Here is a 21,456-nt window from a genome sequence, read left to right as displayed (position 1 = left end):
AGTCGGTGATGCCATCCAACCATCTCATCCTCTGTTGTCCCCTTTTCCTCCAGCCCCCAATCCCTCCCAGCATCAGGGTCTTTTCCCGTGAGTCAACTCTTCGCATGAGGTGGCCAAAATATTGGAGTTTCAGCTTCAGCATCAGTCCTTCCAATGAATACCCAGGACTGATCTCCTTTAGGATGGACTGGTTGGATCTCCTTGCAGTCCAAGGGACTCTCAAGAGTCTTCTCCAACACCATAGTTCAAAAGCATCAATTCTTCAGTGCTCAGCTTTCTTAACAGTCCAACTCTCACATCCATACACGACCCCTGGAAAAACCATAGCCTTGACTAGACGGACCTTTGCTGGCAAAGTAATGTCTCTGCTTTTGAATATGCTATCTAGGTTGGTCATAACTTTCTTTCCAAGGAGTAAGCGTCTTTTAATTTAATGGCTGCAATCACCATCTGCAGTGATTTTGGAGCCCCCCAAAATAAAATCTGACACTGTTTCCACTGTTTCCCCATCCATTTGCCATGAAGTGATGGGACCAGATGCCATGATCTTAGTTTTCTGAATGTTGAGCTTTAAGCCAACTTTTTCACTCTCCTCTTTCACTTTCATCAAGAGGCTTTTGAGTTCCTCTTCACTGTCTGCCATAAGGGTGGTGCCATCTGCATATCTGAGGTTATTGATATTTCTCCTGGCAATCTTGATTCCAGCTTGTGCTTCTTTCAACCCGGCGTTTCTCATGATGTCCTCTGCATAGAAGTTAAATAAGCAGGGTGACAATATACAGCCTTGACATACTCCTTTTCCTATTTGGAACCACTCTGTTGTTTCATGTCCAGTTCTAACTGTTGCTTCCTGACCTGCATATAGGTTTCTCAAGAGGCAGGTCAGGTGGTCTGGTATTCCCATCTCTTGAAGAATTTTTCCACAGTTTATTGTGATCCACATAGTCAAAGGCTTTGGCATAGTCAATAAAGCAGAAATAGACGTTTTTCTGGAACTTTCTTGCTTTTTCCATGATCCAGTGGATGTTGGCAATTTGATCTCTTGTTCCTCTGCCTTTTCTAAATCCAGTTTGAACATTTAGAAGTTCAAGGTTCACGTATTGCTGAAGCTTGGCTTGGAGAATTTTGAGCATTACTTTACTAGCGTGTGAGATGAGTACAATTGTGGGGTAGTTTGAGCCTTCTTTGGCATTGCCTTTCTTTGGGATTGGAGTGAAAACTGACCTTTTCCAGTCCTGTGGCCACTGCTGAGTTTTCCACATTTGCTGGCATATTGAGTGCAGCACTTTCACAGCATCATCTTCCAGGATTTGAAATAGCTCAACTGGAATTCCATCACCTCCACTAGCTTTGTCTGTAGTGATGCTTTCTAAGGCCCACTTGACTCCACATTCCAGGATGTCTGGCTCTACGTGAGTGATCACACCATCATGATTATCTGGGTTGTGAAGATCTTTTTTGTACAGTTCTTCTGTGTATTCTTGCCACCTCTTCTTAATATCTTCTGCTTCTGTTAGGTCCATACCATTTCTGTCCTTAATTCTGCCCGTCTTTGCATGAAATGTTCCCTTGGTATCTCTAATTTTCTTGAAGAGATCTCTCATCTTTCCCATTCTGTTTTTTTCCTCTATTTCTTTGCATTGATCACTGAGGAAGGTTTTCTTATCTCTCCTTGCTAGACAGTGTTTAATCAAACTCTTGGTTGCAACTCATTCATGGGCCACGAGATTGATTTTGTTGGTCATAACAAGCATCTTCTCCCCAGAATAGGAAAAAAAAATCATAATCCATACACACAGTGTGAAATTTATTTTATGAAATGTGTGTTTTATGTATGTATATCAACCTAGTTATATGTATTTATATATGAGGTCATGTATTTTTTACCATTTTAGGAAATAAACCCTGAACATTCATTGGAATGACTAATGCTGAAGCTGAAGCTCCAGTACTCTGGCCACGTGATACAAAGAGCCAGAGCCTGCTCATTGGAAAAGATCCTGATGCTGGGAAAGATTGAAGGCAGGAGGAGAAGAGGATGACAGAGGATGAGATGGTTGGATGGCATCATCGACTCAATGGACATGAGTTTAAGCAAACTTCGGGAAATAGGGAAAGACAGTGAAGCCTGGCATGCTGCAGTCCATGGGATCACAAAGAGTAGGACATGACTGAGCAACTGAACAACAATAATTTTTTCCATGAATTAAAGATAAAAATACTATGAAATCTTCATATGTTGGGGAGGAGTAAGGGAGCGGGTCACTTGTAGGTGCAAAAGTGAGAGGAAAAGCTAAGTTTTATAAATCAAATAAAGTTGATATTAAAACTTTCAAAATGATAATCTGCTTATAGATTTTTGTTTTATTAATCATTTGAGTGAGAAGCATTAAAATTGATGCTGGTTTAAAACAAACCTTTAACCTCTCTTTCTCTTAGACATAAAATGCTCTGTTCAGAAATAAAACTAAATGCATTTTGAGTTTATCTTCAGATTCAATTTCTAGCTTTAAAGTACCTTAATCACCATAAAGATTTAGCAATCCAAGATCCTTTGTCTCCTCCCAGGGAGAGTGATCCTTCCTTCCTTTATAAACTAACAAGTAATACCTAGGGCAAGGATTAACCTCATTGTAAAACAAAACAAACAAATGTTCCTACCTTAACAGTTGCTAAATTCAGGTTTCCCAGCCTCAGGCTTCTTCTGAACTGAAAAATTATTTGTAGTGCCTTGTAAATATTATTTGAAATAGGAGCCCCTATATCAGGAAAGTCATTTCTTAGGATATTAATTCACATCCTTTGAATGTTATTTATTTACATGGCTTTAAAAGCAATTAAGACATTTAGGGAACACATTAAACCACAGATTAATGTACATTTTTCTCTCAGCCAATCTATCATTCAAAGGCTTACCCCTACCCTTTTCCACCCAGGGAGATAAATGTTTCAGAACCACAGAGGCATATTTCCTTTCTGTCTGGTTTCTTAGAATTCATTTAAACATGCTTGTTGAAATTTCCTGTCATGTAATATTTTAGCAAGATTCCCTAAATATATACAGCATGCAGACTGTAAATATTGCATGACAAGATTGCTACCAAGTTTTCTTCCTTAGGCAAACAATACCACAGTCAAAATCCCCTACATAAACAATTCCAGTTAGTATGTAAATGAGATTAACATAATAAAAGAGTAAGCATAGCTGTTTTTCTCTAAGTCTTTTAAATAAGTAGGAGTGAATATTCAAAAAAAAGGTAAATGCCTTGAGGGCACCAGGGCTGTCTGTGAGCTATCACCACAGGTCTCCAGAAGGACAAGAGGACTGCCCGTCTCCAAATTAAAGATCACTTTCTCTCAACAACACCCAAATCAGAGCACAAAGAAAACTCTTTCCTCTTTAAAGGTACTGTGTTCAATAATTTTCAAATTCCTAAGAGGTCCCAAGGAGTTACAGATTGATATGACTGCCAGAGACAAATTTCAGGACTTTTTTGAGACTAATTTCTTATTCCTGAAAGATACATACAAAACTAAATATGACTCCCTTTAAACAAGTGTAAAATCAAGACTGTAAATGTGAAGATATCTAAACTAATATACAAGAAATTATTTCCTTACAGAATGACTGATTCTCATAGAATGATCAGGCCTCACAGAATGATCTCTTGGCCATCGCTTGGTATAAAACACTCTGGGAAAAAAGATCAATATCAGATATTTTTCAATGCCACCCTTTTAGCAGCTCATTATAGGTAGTGATGGGAGAGAGGGACTGGGCTGACTTCTTCCTCCTGTCTAGCTACTTAAAGGTGGCAAACTAATCAGGTCTCCCTGGAACCAGCTCATTTCATAGGCTAGGACTGCTTAGAGAAATTAGAATCTTGATCATGCTTTAAACTTTAGGGTTTAATCTCCTTTGTTTTAAAGGAAAATAAACACTGAAATTTTGATTATTTTATAGTTACAATATTGGCTTCCACAAGAATTAGAGGCCTAGATCAGTTTTCTGTTTATCTATATCCACCAGGTTGGGGCATAGACTTGGATTACTGTGATATTGAATGGTTTGCCTTGGAAATGAACAGAGATTATTCTGTTGGTTTTGAGACTGCACCCAAGTACTGTATTTCAGACTCTTTTGTTGACTATGAGGGCTAGTATTCCATTTCTTCCAAAAGATTCTTGCCCACAGTAGTAGATATAATGGTCATCTGAGTTAAATTCCCCCATTCCAGTCCATTTTAGTTCACTGATTCCTAAAATGTTGATGTTCACTCTTGCCACCTCCTGTTTGACCACTTTCAATTTACCTTGATTCATGGGCCTAACATTCCAGGTTCCTATGCAATATTGTTCTTTATGGCATCCAACTTTACTTGCATCACCAGTCACATCCACAACTGGGCTTTGTTTTCGCTTTGGCTCCATCTCTTCTTTCTGGAGTTATTTCTCCACTTATCTCCAGCAGCATATTGGGCACCTACCGACCTGGGGGGTTCATCTTTCAGTGTCATATCTTTATGCTTTTTCATACTGTTCATGGGGTTCTCAAGGCAAGAATACTAAAGTGGTTTGCTAGTGCCTCCTCCAGTGGACCATGTTTTTTCAGAACTCTCTACCATGACCAGTCCATCTTGGGTCCATGCCTACACAGCATGGCTCATAGTTTCATTGAGTTAGACAAGGCTGTGGTCCATGTGATCAGTTTGATTAGTTTTCATTTTGTCTGCCCTCTGAGGGATAAGGATAAGAAGCTTGTGGAAGCTTCCTGATGGGAGAGACTGACTAGGGTGAAACTGGGTCTTCTCTGATGGGCGGGGCCATGCTCAGTAAATCTTTAATCCAATTTTCAGTTGATGGGCGGGGCTGTGTTCCCTCCCTGTTGTTTGACCAGATTGAGGTGGAGGTAATGAAGACAATAGCAACCTCTTTCAAAAGGTTTCCTGCACACTGCCCCACTCAGTGCCCTGACCCTGCAGCAGGCCACTGCCGACCCACACCTCCACTGGAGACTCCTGGACACACATAGGCAAGTCTGGGTCTGTCTCTTGTGGGGTCACTGCTCCCTTCTCTTGGGTTCTGGTGTGCACAAGTTTCTGTTGGTGCACTCCAAGAGTCTGTTTCCCCAGTCCTGTGTAATCAAAATCCTAAAATCAAAATCTTGTAATCAAAAGTTCTGTAATCAAATCCCGCTAGCCTCCAAAGTCAAATTCCCTGGGGGTTCTCAGTCCCTTTGCCAGATCCCCAGTTTGGGAAATCTGAAGTTGAACAGGTCTGTTCAACTACAAGACCTTCTAGAACTAACATCCAAAAGAGATGTCCTTTTCATTATAGGGGACTGGAATGCAAAAGTAGGAAGTCAAGAGATACCTGGAGTAACAGGCAAATTTGGCCTTGGAGTACAGAAAGAAGCAGGGCAAAGGTTAACAGAGTTTGGCCAAGAGAACACACTGGTCATAGCAAACACCCTCTTCTAACAACACAAGAGAAGACTCTACACATGGACATCACCAGATGGTTGATACCAAAATCAGACTGATTATATTCTTTGCAGCTAAAGATGGAGAAGCTCTATACTGTCAATAAAAGCAAGACCAGGAGCTGACTGTGGCTCAGATCATGAACTCCTTGCCACCAAATTCAGACTGAAATTGAAGAAAGTAGGGAAAACCACTAGACCATTCAGGTATGACCTATATCAAATCCCTTATGATTATACAGTGGAAGTGATGAATAGGTTCAAGGGATTAGATCTGATAGAGTGCCTGAAGAACTATGGACAGAGGTTCATGCCATTGTATAGGAGGCAGGGATCAAGACCATCCCTAAGAAAAAGAAAGGCAAAATGGTTATTTGAGGAGGCCTTACAAATAGTTGAGAAAAGAAGAGAAGTGAAAGGCAAAGGAGAAAAGGAAAGATATACCCATTTGAATGCAGAGTTCCAAAGAATAGCACAGAGATTAAAAAGCCTTCCTCAGTTATCAATGCAAAGAAATAGAGGAAAACAATAGAATGGAAAAGACTAGAGATCTCTTCAAGAAAATTAGTGATACCAAAGGAACATTTCATGCAAAGATGGGCACAATAAAGGACAGAAATGGTATGGAACTAATAGAAGCAGAAGATATTGAGAGGAGGTGTGCAAGAATACACAGAAGAACTATACAAAAAAGATCTTAATGACCTAGATAATCATGATGGTGTGATCACTCACCCAGAGCCAGACATCCTGGAATGTGAAGTCAAGTGGACCTTAGGAAGCATCACTACGAACAAAGCTAGTGGAGGTGATGGAATTCCAGTTGAGCTATTTCAAATCCTGAAAGATGATGCTGTGAAAGTGCTGCACTCAATATGCCAGCAAATGTGGAAAACTCAGCAGTGGCCACAGGACTGGAAAAGGTCAGTTTTCATTCCAATCCCAAAGAAAGACAATGTTAAAGAATGCTCAAACTACCATGCAATTCCATTCATCTCACATGCTAGCAAAGAAATGCTCAAAATTCTCCCAGCCAGGCTTCAACAGTACATGAGCCATGAACTAGATGTTCAAGCTGGTTTTAGAAAAGGTAGAGGAACCAGAGATTAAACTTCCAACATCCGCTGGATCATAGAAAAAGCAAGAGAGTTCTAGGAAAACATCTATTTCTGCTTTATTGACTATGCCAAAGCCTTTGACTGTGTGGATCACAATAAACTGTGGAAAATTCTTTAAGAGATGGGAATATCAGACCACCTTACCTGCCTCCTGAGAATTCTATATGCAGGTCAAGAAGCAACAGTTAGAACCGGACATGGAACAACAGACCGTTTCTAAATTGGGAAAGGAGTAAGATGACAAGGCTGTATATTGTCATCCTGCTTATTTAACTTACACGCAGAGTACATCATGTGAAATGCTAGGCTGGATGAAGCCAAAGCTGGAGTCACGATTGCCAAGATAAATAACAATAACGTCAGATATACAGATGATACCACACTTATGGCAGAAAGCAAAGAAGAACTAAAGAGCCTCTTGATGAAAGTGAAAGAGGAGAGTGTAAAAGCTGGCCTAAAACTCAACATTCAGCAAATGAAGATAATGGCATCTGCTCCCATCACTTCATGGCAAATAGATGCAGAAACTATGTAAACTGTGACAGACTTCATTTTTCTGGGCTCCAAAATCACTGCAGATGGTGACTGCAGCCATGAAATTAAAAGACGCTTACCCCTTGGAAGAAAAGCTATGACCAACCTAGACAGCATATTAAAAAGCAGAGACATTACTTTGCCAACAAAAGTCTGTCTAGTCAAAGCTACGGTTTTTCCAGTAGTCATGTATGGATGTGAGAGTTGGACAATACAGAAAGCTGAGCCCCAAAGAATTAATGCTTTTGAACTGCAGTGTTGGAGAAGACTCTTGTGAGTCCCTTGGACTGTAAGGAGATCCAACCAGTCCGTCCTAAAGGAAAGTAGTCCTGAATATCCACTGGAAGGACTGATGTTGAGGCTGAAACTCCAATACTTTGACCACCTGATATGAAGAACTGGCTCTTTGGAAAAGACCCTGATGCTGGAAAAGATTGAAGGTGGGAGGAGAAGGGGACAACAGAGGATGAGATGGTTGGATGGCATCGCTAACTCGATGGACATAATTTGAGTAAGCCTCGGGAGTTGGTGATGGACAGGGAAGCCTGGCATGCTGCAGTTCGTGGGGTCACAGAGTCAGACACGACTGATAGACTGAAATGAACTGAACTGATATCCACCAGGGCTCAACTAGTTTAATACTGAGAGTTTGTGAATGGTCTTTCTTTAGAAGTGTTCCTTTCACTCCTGCATACTGGTTAAAACCTCTGGTGGCTCAGCTGGTGAAGAATCCACCTGTAATGCAGGGGAGCGCCTGCAATGCAAGAGATCTAGGTTTGTTCCCTGGACCTGGGTCAGGAAAATCCCTGTAGAAGGAAATGGCAACCCACTCCAGTATTCTTGCCTGGGAAATCCCATGGACAGAGGAGCCTGGTGAGCTACAGTGTATGAACTCCCAAAAGTTGGACATGACTTAGTGACTAAATCATCACCACTACCACTGGTTAAAACACAGAGGTTGGAATCATATAGGCTTGAGCTGACACCAGTTGTATGGCCTTGAACTAGTTCCTTAATCTAATCACTCCATTAGAAAATGGGATTATTAATCAGTACCTGCTACATAGGGCTATTATAAAGATTAAGACAATTCATACATATAAATGGTAGTTTAAATAAGACTGAGAATCAGGAAGCAACCTGTGCAGAAGGAAGAAGAGGAAGGAGAAAGGGGCAGGGAGAATAGAAAGTGAGGGGAAAAGAAAGGAATAGGAGAGAGGGTCGGGGCCAGGAAAAGTTTGGTAAAGGAGAGAGAGAGGGAGCCATAATTATAATAATCATGCCTTTGTAAAGTATATCCACTGTACTCAGCAAACCCTAACCCTAATAAAAGTAAACAAAACCTGCTTGAATCCCAGTATCCACTACTTTTTTCTTTCTTTAATGATATTTTCAATTGGAGTATAGTTGCTTTACAATGTTTTATTAGTTCCTACAGTATAGTAAAGTATATCAGCTATATGTATACATATATCCACTCTTTTTTTGGATTTCTTTCCCACTTGGCTCACCTCAGAACATTGAATAGAGTAGGTTCTCATTAGTTTTCTATTTTATACATAGTACCAAATAATGTATTTGTGTCAGTCTCAATCTCCTAATTCATCCCACCATTATCTATTACTTCTCTCCAGCCTTGACCTGAGCGATTAGCCCAAAAAACAAAACCAAACAAACAAACAAAAAAACACACAGCCATGCTAATTGGGTTTCACTTTAAATCCTTGAAAACAACTAGCAACTGGTTTAAAAATACAGAAAATTTGTTTTTCTGGCCTTACTTCATTCAGTTTCTCAATTACAGAATGAAAATACAAGTGCTCCCCATCGTTTTCTTTGGTCAAACTCAAGGGCAAAAGATGACAACTGCAAGTATCACACAGACATAATGTCAAGTAGAGAAAGAGGAACATTTCCCTACCTGGAGATCTTTTTGTCAGCAAAGAAAACCTTTCCTAGAAGCCCCTGAACAATTTTCCCCTTCTTTCTCACTAAACAGAATGGTATTACTTTACCACGTCTTCATTAGTCTTTGGTAAGGTGGATAAAACCATCCTAGCTGAATGAAGTCAATCAAGTTTCACCCCCCTAGAATGGGGTTCATCTCTTTCAATATACATGACCAGGAGGATGACAGGAGATACCTGGAGAATTATATTAGCAGAAGAGAATTAGGTTGTCAGAAACATCACTAGATTGGTCTAAGAGGGATATAAACAGTACAAAATGAAAAGAGGTCTTTTGATCCCCCAGTATTCTACAAGCAGCAAGCAGGTTAAGAAAATTACTTCAGCTGCAAACTTGTTGCTATCCTTCATGAGAAAGGAAGGGTAACTTGGAGAATGGAAATAAGAACCCAGAAGATAGAGCCAACAGCCACTAAGAATTATTTTCAAACACTGAGCTCTAACCAAGGAAATGTCAACCTGTGCATAACTGAACATAAGAATTGCTCAAGACCAGTGACTCTTGTGTGACTCCCTATTCCGCCTTTTTGAATAAGAGTCTGTATAGCAGTTATCTTATGCCTGCTGCTGCATCGATTTAGTCGTGTCTGACTCTGTGCGACCCCATAGATGGCAGCCCACCAGGCTCCCGCGTCCCTGGGATTCTCCAGGCAAGAACACTGGAGTTGGTTTCCATTTCCTTCTCCAATGCATGAAAGTGAAAAGTGAAAATGAAGTCGCTCAGTCGTGTCCGACTCTAGCGACCCCATGGTCTGCAGCCTACCAGGCTCCTCCTTCCATGGGATTTTCTAGGCAAAAGTACTGGAGTGGGGTGCCATTGCCTTCTCCATCTTATGCCTAGCCTACCATTATATGTTGAGTGTACAAGAAGGAAAATAATTTGGCTCTTTAGTTCACAAGTCTTCAGAGCAAGAGAAACTGTACTCAAGGAGCTCTACGTTTTGTGGAACTTCACCTGAGAAGTTTTGTCTATACTTGACTTACATGAGAAGATTCTGAACTCTGAGGAGATGCTGTAATGGAATGAAACTTTCAGGGACTTTGGAAAGAAAAAAGTACACTGTACATATAGGAACAACAGGAACCAGGGAGCAGAGAGTGGATTGTGGTAACCAGCCTCCGAGATGGCCCTCAAAAATCGCCATATTCTGGTATTCACATCCTTACACAGTGCATTCCTACATTGTATCAGCATTGTTCTTCGTGGCCAATAGATTTGCAGAAGTGACAGCATGTGATGAGACTAGATCATAAAAGACACTGTGGCTTCTGCTTTTCTTTTTATCTTAGGGGACCCAGCTACCATGAAATAAGGACACTTAAGCAGTCCTATGGAGAGGTCTCCATGGCAAGGAACTGAGGCCTTCTTCAGTCATGTGAGTACGTTCCAGTCAAGTATTCTCACGAATTCAGCCCCCATCAACAGCTTATTTGCAGACTCAAGGGAGATACAGGGTAAGAATAACCAAGCTACGCCCTGAGGATGCCTGATCCATAGAAACTGTGAGAACATAAGTATTTAATATTTTAAATTTCTAAATTTGGGGATAATGCAGAGATAAATAACAATTTAAGTTGCTGTTACTTAAAAGCTCTATAATATTTTTTCCCTAAAGACAGGCTGTTCAGAAAGACTCTCAAACCAGTTATTGAAAAAGTATTAGGGGGACAACACTGGTGGTCCAGGGGTTAACACTTCCGCTCCCAATGCAGGGGGCTGGCTTGGTGTCTGATTGGGCAACTAACATCCCACATGCCAAACGGCAAAGACAAAAACAAACTAACTAAAAAAAAGTATTAGAGTCCCTCTTAAAAGAAAATAGAACAAAATGGTTGACACATATCTTCATCCCAGAAAAGAGCAAAACATCAAACTCTACAGTAATAATTAGACAGTAAAGCGCTCTGTTCTTTGTGCATCATCTTCCATAATGAACATAATTAATATTAAAATTATAGAGGCATTTAATCAACATGCCCACACTGAAAGGTTTAATTCAGTTGTGGGTGGCAGTGAGAAAGCCATTGGGAATGAGGAAGGGAAAAAACAGGCAGATGAAAAGAAAGATGCTACTAAAGAGTAGTGCAGTGTAGTGGTTAAGAGCCAAACTGCCTTCAAATCCTGACTGAGTGAACTTCCTCATTTGTAAAACGGGAATAATGATAGTCCCTTCCTCAAGAGATTGTTATAAAGATTAAATACATGTAGAGTACACAGGAGAGCACCCAGAACATACTATGTACTTAATAAAATCACTTACATCATCCTGGAGATGTGGATGGAATGGAAATGGACAGATGTATTTTGAGTTACAAAGAAGATTCAGTCACAGTCTTACTTACTTGGCAGGTTATGCTGCTTTAATTTCCCTTCAGAAAACCTCAGCAGAGTGCAAAGAGAAGCCCTAATCTAACTGGGAGGCAATTAAAACTATAGTTCAGTTCACTTGCTCAGTCATGTCCAACTCTTGGCAACCCCATGAACCACAGTACGTCAGGCCTCCGTATCCATCACCAACTCCCAGAGTTTACCCAAATTCATGTCCATTGAGTTGGTGATGCCATCTAACCATCTCATCCTCTGTTGTCCCCTTCTCCTCCTGCCTTCAATTTTTCCCAGCATCAGGGTCTTTTCAAATGAGTCAGCTCTTTGCATCAGGTGGCCAAAATATTGGAGTTTCAGCTTCAATATCAGTCCTTCCAATGTAGTGGCACCTATGTTTGCATTAAGCACTTCTCTATCCATCAGTAAAAAAGCAGATTGAATAGGTTCTTAGTATTGAAAGCTACATCTACAATGTATGGAGTGACCCAAATAATTTATTATACAAACTTGGACACTTCTAGATTGGTTCAAGATGACAGAGTAGAAAGATATGCACTCATCTTCTCCTTGTGTGAGCACCAAAATTGCAACTAACTGTTGAACAACCATCAAAAGGAGGACACTGGGACCCACCAAAAAAAGATACCCCACATCCAAGGACAAGGGAGAAGCTACAACAAGATGGTAGAAGGGGCACAATCATGATAAAAAAATCAAATCCCATACCCACCAGGTGGGTGACCCACAAACTGGAGAACAATACCAAAGAAATTCTTGCACTGTTGGGAAGGCTCTGAGAATCACATCAGTCTTCCCCAGCTGGGGATCCGGCAAAGGGACTAGGAATCTGACTTTGAAGGTCAGCAGGATTTGATTACCAGACTTCCACAGGTCTGGGGGAAACAGAGACTCTGCTCTTGGAGTGCACAAATAGACTGGGACACTTCTGAGAATAAAATAGGCTCTAGATATAATTATATGTGAAAAATAGGCTTAAACCGAAACTATTCCAGACAAGGAGTAACGAACATTTTGGTCATTGTGACTGTGGCACAAGTTCATAGAGGCAACATGCATATTTTAATGAAATCAAACAAGTTTGCCATCTATGCACAGAATAAAGAAATGGTATCTACTTTAATAACTGCTTTGCCAGAATTTCAATAATTCCTTTCAGAGATGGCCAAACCCTTATAACAATATAACAATTACACATAATAAAAATACATCTCAGAAACACCTGACCTTGTTGACACCTGTTATCTTCTCAAAAGTCCCTCTTCCTACCTTAACAGACATTTCTCCAAAGAAGACATGCAGATGGCCAACAAACATATGAAAAGATGCTCAACATCACTCGTTATTAGAGAAATGTAAATCAAAACTACAATGAAGCGTCACCTCACACCAGTCAGAATGTCCATCATCAAAAATCTACAAAAAATAAATGCTGGAGAGGATGCAGAGAAAAGGAACACTCTTGTACTGTTAGTGGGAATGTACATTGATACACTGTGGAGAACAGACACTATAGAGATCACTAAGTTCTCTAAAAAACTAAAAATAGAACTACCATATGACCCAGCAATCCCATTGTTGCGCATATAACCTGAGAAAATCATAATTCAAAAAGACACATGAGGCTTCCCTGGTGGTCCAAAGGTTAAGAATCTGCCTTGCAATGCAGGGGACACTGATTCCATTCCTGGTCCAGGAAGATCCCACGTGCGGGCGGCAACTAAGCCCATGCGCCACAACTATTAAGTCCATGTGCCACAACTACTGAAGCCCATGCACCGAAGAGCTCGTGCTCCGCAACAAGAGAAACCACTGCAATGAGAGAAGCCCACATACTGCAACTAGAGAGTAGCCCCTATTCTCCACAACTAGAGAAAGCCCTCTCACAGAAATGAAGACTCAGCGCCAGCCAAAAATAAATAAATATTTTTAAAAAGACACATGTACCCTAGTGTTCACTGCAGCACTATTTACAATAGTCAGGACATGGAAGCAACCTAGACATCCATTGACAGATGAATTGATAAAGATGTTATGCTGCTGCTGCTAAGTAGCTTCAGTCATGTCCAACTCTTTGCGACCCCATGGACTGCAGCCTACCAGGCTCCTCCGTCCCTGGGATTTTCCAGGCAAGAGTACTATTAGGGTCCAATTCCTTTCAATTTATTACAGGAGAATTAATGCTATTGTTCATAATTCATTTACCAAATCTAGAAAAAAGAAACTTCAGTGCTCAAGCAGATAAACCCAGCCAGGCAAAGGACTATTTTAAAAAGAGGTGGCCAAGTCTATAAAGATACAAGATATCCTCCTGAAGTCTTTATGCAATTGGAAGCTCTGATACTTGTAGAAGTATAAATGCTACAAACTTATAAAACATCACCTGAGAGTCCACTTGAATTTCCTCCAAACTCATTAAGTTTTGTAAATTTTAAACATCAAGCTCTCAACCTTAATTTTTTGTTTCAGCCCATTGTTTGCCATCTTCAAGATGGGCTGAAACAAAAAATTAAAATTAAAAGCTTAACATCCAAGATCCACAAAATTAAATGAGTTCAGTTTAAATGAGTTTAGTTTAAATGACGTTATAGTATACATATATTAAATACAATCGTACATTAGCCATAAAAAGAAATCTGAGTCAGTTGAACTGAGGTGGATGAGCCTAGAGCCTGTTATCAGAAAGAGACAAACAAATATTGTATATTAACACTGACAACCTAGAGGGGTGGGATGGGCGGAGAGAGGCTCAACAGGAATAGGATATATATTTATTTATTTATGGCTGATTCGAGTTGTTTTATCAATGAAACCAACACAATATTGTAAAGCAATTATCGTTCAGTTAAATAAAAAAGTTCCTCTTCCTTGCTTCCCACGGTGGTACTTGCTTCCAATTATGCTCTATTTCTTTTCTCTCTTTCTTTAATGGGTTCTTCTTCCTTCTTCCTGCTCTGATATTCCCTTGGTCTTTTTCTCATTGCACCCACTCCCATTTTCTAAGCTTACAAACTCTCATTACCTGAACTATCACGTTTAAATACTGATGATTCCTAAGTATTTGTAGTCCCAACTTCTCTTAAGATCTAGACCTGCACTATCCAATATGACAGCCATTAGCTACTTATTGCCATGGAGCACCTGAAATGTGACTAGTTCATAGTAAGATGGCTATAAGGATAAAATACCCACTGTACTTCAAAGACTTCATCAGGAAAAAAGTGAATAGAAAATATCTCAGTAATTTTTATATTTTTATATACATGACATGTATATTTTATATACATTTTTAAATGACGATATTTTCAGATACCTTGGGGTAAATGAAATTTATCATTGAAATTAACTTACCTGTTTCTGTTTATTTTTTTATTTTTGTTTACTTTTTAAAAAGTGACTATTAGACATACCTAACAGATAAAAGTACATACACAATTCACATTTGTAGCTCACATTTTATTTCCATTAGACATCAGTGCTCTAGAGCCTTATCTCCTACTAATTATTTCAACTCTGAAATTCCACCAGCACCTCAAATTTAGTATCTGCAACAACAGAACTCATCAACTTCTGTGTTCAGTCCATTCTCTATCTCAATAATAGAGTGATACTGCTAAACCACACATCCAGTCACACCACTTCCCTGCTCAAAATTCTACAATAGTCACTTTCAAGATTAAACGAAATATAATCTAAGCCTCTCAATCTCTACCTTCAAGGGTTTACAATGTCTCCTCTCTCACTTTTTACAACTAGACTGAAAACTCTAAGAAAGATGGGACTATACTATGAGTCTCAACCAGAAAACAGAAAAAGGTATCGCAAAAACACAATTCACTGAAAAAAAATTTTTTTCCAGTGATTCTTAAAACTATGTGTCAAACCTGGTTCTAAGTGTTCTGGGTATTCTTAATCCTTACAATTATCCCCCAAAGAAGGTACTATTATCCCCATTTTACAGATAAATTATTTCCTTATTTACAGGAAATAAGGCACACAGAAGTGTAAGGGATATGCTCAAGGTCACACAACTGGTATATAATGGAGTTCATGGTATGTCCTGGAAGGGAGTATAGTCTCATGGGCCTATTGCATGGAGTACAAATGAAACTAGAAGATAAGTTGGAGCCAGATCACAACATACCTGAAATGCTTTCCTAAAGAGTTTGGATTTTCCTCTATAAACAATGAGGGTTTTGATCCGGGATGTGATTGGCATACTCTGACTGATATTTAAGGAGGTAACTTGGGTAGTCATGTGGATGAGGAGCAAGAGACTAGAGTGTTCCTCCATCTGTATTCTTCCTCCAGACACCCAAGTTTTCTATGTGAGAGTTACTGTGAACTCCTCCTCTCTTATCAGACACCTAGTTTTATCAATTTTACCTTCAAAATCTTTCTTCAATTCACCCCTTCTTCTCCAGTCCCACTGCACTGAGGTCACATCTTTATCACCTCTTACTGAGACAACAGAAATAGACTCTTTACTACCTCCGGTCTTACTCTTTTAGCTTATTTTTCACTTGGCCCCAAAACATTGTTGCAAAATTTTACTCTCACTGGAAGGACTGATGCTGAAGCTGAAGCTTCAATACTTTGGTCACCTGATGTGAAGAAATGACTCACTGGAAAAGACACTGATGCTGGGAAAGATTGAAGGCAGGCGGAGAAGGGGACCGACAGAGGATGAGATGGTTGGATGGCATCACCGACTGGATGGACATGAGTTTGAGCAGCCTCAGGAAGTTGGTGATGGACAGGGAAGCCTGGCATGCTGCAGTCCATGGGGTTGCAAAGAGTCGGAGGACTGAGCTACTAAACTGAACTGCCAATAATAAAGTTAAAAGCCTTCAGTGGCTCTTTATCAATTTAGTCTCTTTAACACAATATTCAGGAATCTTTATGATTTCACTCTTGTCTGCTTCCACTGTATCAATTCCAACTACCTTGTTTCAGTCCAATTAAACTATAAGCTCCTCCTCTTGTCTTGCATAAGTCTGTCTTCTCTGCCTAGGACAAGGTTCCTCCCTTCATCGACCTAACAGCAGTTACTCATCATTCAAGAGAGCTCAGGCTTTATTTCCTTTGGGAAACCTTCTTCCACATACCTCTTTTCCAGGCAGAGTTAGGTATGTCTACTCTGAGATCCTCTAACGTTTTATGATAAATATTTATACAATTAATTACATCCCATTTTAACTACATTCTTCAATAAGTTACGCATCAGTGATGCTGTGTCTTACTGATTCAGTTACTGAACCAATATTTATTGAATGTTGCCAGTCGGTTCCCCACTCCTCCCCTAGTCACCCAGAGAATGTTTGGTTAGAACATCCTCTGGTCCTGAATTCCAGGGTTCCCCTGGTGGCTCAGATGGTAAAGAGTCTCTCTGCAGTGCAGGAGACTTGGGTTTGATCCCTGGATCAGGAAGATCCCCTGGAGAAAGAAATAGCAATCCACTCCAGTATTCTTGCCTGGAAAATCCCATGGATTGAGGAGCCTGGCAGGCTACAGTCCATGGGGTCACAAAGAGTCAGACACGACTGAGCGACTTCACTTTTTTTTCCCTCCCTGAATTCAGCTGTATGACTTTCATCCTTCTCCTATACATTGTAGGGAGACCTAGAAAAAGAGGCAGACAGAAATAACTGCTTTGGACCCAAGGCTAAGAAAGTCCTTTCTTTAAAAGCATTAGGAGAAGAATTAAAAATTTAAAAGTGTATCCCAGGTCTTGTCACATCTGTCTGTGTTCTTTTAATATGTGACTTTTGCTTTTGTGTGTGTGTGTAAATTCAGTCTGACAGAAAAAGTATGTATTATGGCGGTGTTTCTATATGTTATCCAAATGGGTCCTTTCCTTGGGATGTGACTGAGCCAGTGGCATGGTCTTCTGGAGATTTTTGACGAGCAAGACTAGGCTGAAACTGAGAAGCTGGTTTAAACTTAAGTATGCTGTTGCCCTGTGTTCAGGAGTAGGGAGGAAAGGGGATTTCTGCATGAATACAAAAATCATTACCTTGCTGAAGGGCGGAGTTGTAAAAGGTCTTCCAGGTCATCTGGGTGCTCTGGGTCATGCATAAGTAGGAAATGGACCCAATACTTCCCGCAGAGAATTCTCCCCTAGGGACTGAATCCTCCTCTACACTCCCCTCCCCCACCCAGGACTGACCGTCTACTGTGTGTGTGCAGGCACGGTGGCCACTGCTTCTCGGACCAGTCCTCTCAACCTTCCCTCTCCTAGCCAAGCTCCGGAGATGTCAAAGATTCTTAAGCTGGGGTTTTCCAACTTGCCCCTGAAGCTAGGCGGGCGGGCCCAAGCTGCGATGTAGAGAATTCGATGTCCCAGCGACCTCCTCTGAGGAGTGGATCGAGTTAAATATAACCGCGCGAATGGAATAGCGCTAAAAATAAGGCAACAGCTGGCCGGTCCACAGCCCGGTCCCGGGAAGGGCGGGGGCCTGAGTGGTCTTGTGCAGGAAGGCCGCTCCGGGCGCAGGGACGAGGAGGCAGCAGCGTCCGCGGGCCTGGGACGGAAGGCCAGCGGGATGGGCGCGAGCAGCCAAGTGCGGGTCCCAGGGACTGGAGTCAGCGTCGCTCGGTGGCCCGAGAGGCATCTTTTGAAAGACTCAGAACCCTGGGAGAACTTGCCTGGACGTGACAAGGCAGAAGGGCTGAGAGCTGAACTCCTGCTCGCCCCGCCGCCAGAGGGAGCTGAGGGCAAGCGGGGGAAGCAGAACCCTCGAGAAGGCCGCGGCGTCGCCGGGGATCCGAGAGTGGGGGTCGTGCGGCAGTGGCCGCGCGTGCACACTCGAGGCTCCCGCAGCGACTGGTGCTCGGCCTTAGCGCCCTACACTCACCCACAAGCCCCTCCCGGCGCACGCCCCTCGGCCCTGCAACCTCCCGCGTTAGCGCCCCAACCATGAAGCCCACAATTGAAACGTTTCCAAAACGGGCTATTTATTTGCTCCCAATAAATCGATCCGCAGTGATTAAGAAATCGATGTGGCCTGGGTGGGCGACGTCGCTTTCGGGGAGGGAAAGGCGCCTCTGCCCTGAGCTCGCGGGGAGGCAGAGGGCGGGTGCAGGCCTGGGAGAGGCGTGTCCCGAGGGGGCCACACCCGAGGACCCGCAACCTGGGCGCGCGGGCCCCGCCAGGCCGCGTTCCCTCGGGCGGCGAGGGGCGCGCGCCCGCCGCCCGCGCTCCTCGGCCCCTCTCGGCCGCTCTCGCCGCCTCTTTTGCGCGCGGGGGAGGCCGTGGCCGGCAGCAGCCGCCGAACAGCTCCGAGGCTTTTGTTGCTCCTCGGCGGGCTGAATGGGGGTTTTGTAAAGCGGGACAGATAAAAATGAGCAGCATCATATTGTTTGACAGAATGATCCCATATGATGAAGTGTCGGCTCCGAAGGGGGTGAAAATGGTGAATTCCTAAAAACCCGGCCCTCGGCTCCTCCGAGAGCTGCCGGTAGCCCGGAGCGACTCGCGGACAGCCGGGCCCCGCCGCATCGCACCAAACCGTGTCGGGAAGACTCGAGCTTTCAATGCCAAGTCATTTTTAAGCCCCGATCCTGCCCAGGACCTTTCTCCTCGCGGATGAAAAGAACAATTTTCGAGAGAAAGGCTCGTTTTGATTAAATCTGACATGCTGCTGATAACTCCATGCTAATGTGAAATAATTAACATAATAGCCATAATTAAAAGCACGCTAACAATGCCATAAATTTATCACACAATTTTACTAGCTTTCTGCCCCTAACTGCTCTCTCATCGTTAATTAAACGTGTTGCCTTTTACAGAATGGATGTTTATACATTTCCAATATAAATAAATTCGAAGCCATCCTCTCTCCCTCTCTGTCTCTCTTCCTCTTCCTTTGGTCTCTCGCCATTAGAAGGCACTTCTTCTCATGGGCCCTGAGTGGCGGACACCTTAAAAATAAATGAAGTTTTGAGATGCAAATCCAAACATGAACATTAAATTAATCCCCACCCCACCCCACCCCCCCCGCCCACCAAAGAGATCCGGAGAGGTATACAAGGGTGGTGGGAAATGAGTTGAAAATCCCACCCTCTTGGAAACAGAAATAACTTAGGTGGGGTGGGGGCCCGGGATGTCCTTTCAGCCCTTCCCACCTCCCTCGGTGGCCGTCATCCAGGCAGAGGCTGATAATAGTTTAACATATCGGTGAAGACTGTCAATAAAGAGCCAACTTTGTTTTTTGGGGGGTGGGGAGAGGGGTATATTCCAGATGGACTCCGCCCACGTTTAGTTTCCCCTGCATTAGAGGAAGGGTGGCTGCTGTCTGTGGGGGTCGTGCCCCTTACTGCGCGACATGGTCCTTTCTCCCCGTATAATAAGAAAAGTGCACCCGCGCCTGGCCGTAACGATTCTATCTCACCTCCGGCCAACGATTTATTCAACCACGGGCATAGTTTCTGACTTAAAGGGCGAGGAAGAGGGCACCTGGTTTCTCCCGCGCCTGACGAGGGGTAGGTGGGCCATTCCAGCTTTCCGAACACGCTGACCGTGCCCCTCCTCCTGTGTTGACCACTTAAGAACCCAAATTGAGTTGTAATTAATTTCCCCTTCTCCGTCATAAATTGTTTCATCCTCTTCTTGTCTCCCCCATCCCCATCTCACCCCCCAGGACACACACACTAAATCTCCCCTCCCCCGAGACGTCTCAATTTCCTTCCTATCGATCCGAACTCCACTTTTCTTGTTTCCTGTTGCTAGAACCTCGGTCCCCTCCACCACCACTACCAATCCCCGCCCCCAACGGACCCTGTCCTGGTGGTTTCTGCAGCTGGGTACCACGGATTCTGCCCACCCCAGGAGAAACGGAGGGAGCCTCATTACATTCTCTTTTGGCTGAAACGTTCCAAACATTTGAACAGGTGAGACAGCTGGCTGCCATCTTCTTTAAATCCCTCCTGGGAAGTTCGATTGTTGTGACCCAAATAATCACTCTCATTCATATTAATTGTTTGTGCCTGTGTTTTTCATTCTCCCTCTTACTATCTCCCCAGTAACCGAGACTCAGAAGATGTTTTATCCACATTTCTCTCTCCTTCCCACCCCTACCCCCAATATTTCCGTTCCCTCTATCACATCTCCCCCCCCCCCCCGCCCCCAAGTGTGTCACTGTCGCTCTGTATCTGTCTCTCTTCTCCCATCTCTGTTCCAAAGTTGGCGGTAACTGACGACCTGTGGGCTTTTAGCCGCTAACTGGGATCATGCGGCAAACAGGATTTACTAAACCCGGAATCTAGTTGGCCTAGGACAGGACCCTGCACCATGTCGGGCTCGCGCCCTTCCGCCCTGGCGGTGTCCCGCAGTGATGGCAGCGGGAACCTTCCTGCCTCCCACCTGGGCTGCAGCTTAGCCTCCTTCCCGCCACGGCAGGTTGCGCGGCGCTTCTGTCCGCCCAGAAGAAGGAAAAGGGCGACGGGCTGCCCAGCCTAGAGCTGTTGGGAGAAATCCGCCGTCTCCGCTGGAAATCGATATTAAGCCGTTGGGCCGGCACCGGCGCAGGACGTCGGGGGCTCAGCCAGTAGGTCCCGCACGTCTCATCATTTAGCTAATCGAGTCGAAAAGTTTCTGTAAGGGCCAGACCCGGCATCAGATGGTAACACTGATTGAACAAGAGATTAGCACAATAGATCTCTAACCGAGGGGAAGCGTTGCTTTTCACGCTACGTGCCGTAATTAATGGTATGAATCAATTAATTTGACTTTTATTGTGTCGAAAGAAAAAAGCGCAACAAATGGAACTGGCGGCTGGGAGTTGTTCACCCCCACCCCTTTCCCCAGGGAGGTCCCAAAGAGACACGGGGGAATGGACGGATCGGGCCAGGTCTTGGCCGAGGGAGGCTCAGAGGCAGTAAACAGCGGCGCCGAGGGAGTGCTGAGAGCCAGCCCTGGCGGGCCGAGGAATTGAAATTAGGCTCATTTGGAGAATGCTTCAAGAAGACTGCGGAGGGCATCCCCGGGAGCCGCTAACCTTCCGCGCGTAC

The sequence above is a fragment of the Bos taurus genome, chromosome 3 (assembly GCF_002263795.3).
Source record: "Bos taurus isolate L1 Dominette 01449 registration number 42190680 breed Hereford chromosome 3, ARS-UCD2.0, whole genome shotgun sequence".
Taxonomy (NCBI): Eukaryota; Metazoa; Chordata; class Mammalia; order Artiodactyla; family Bovidae; genus Bos; species Bos taurus.
This window is presented reverse-complemented; position numbering follows the sequence as displayed.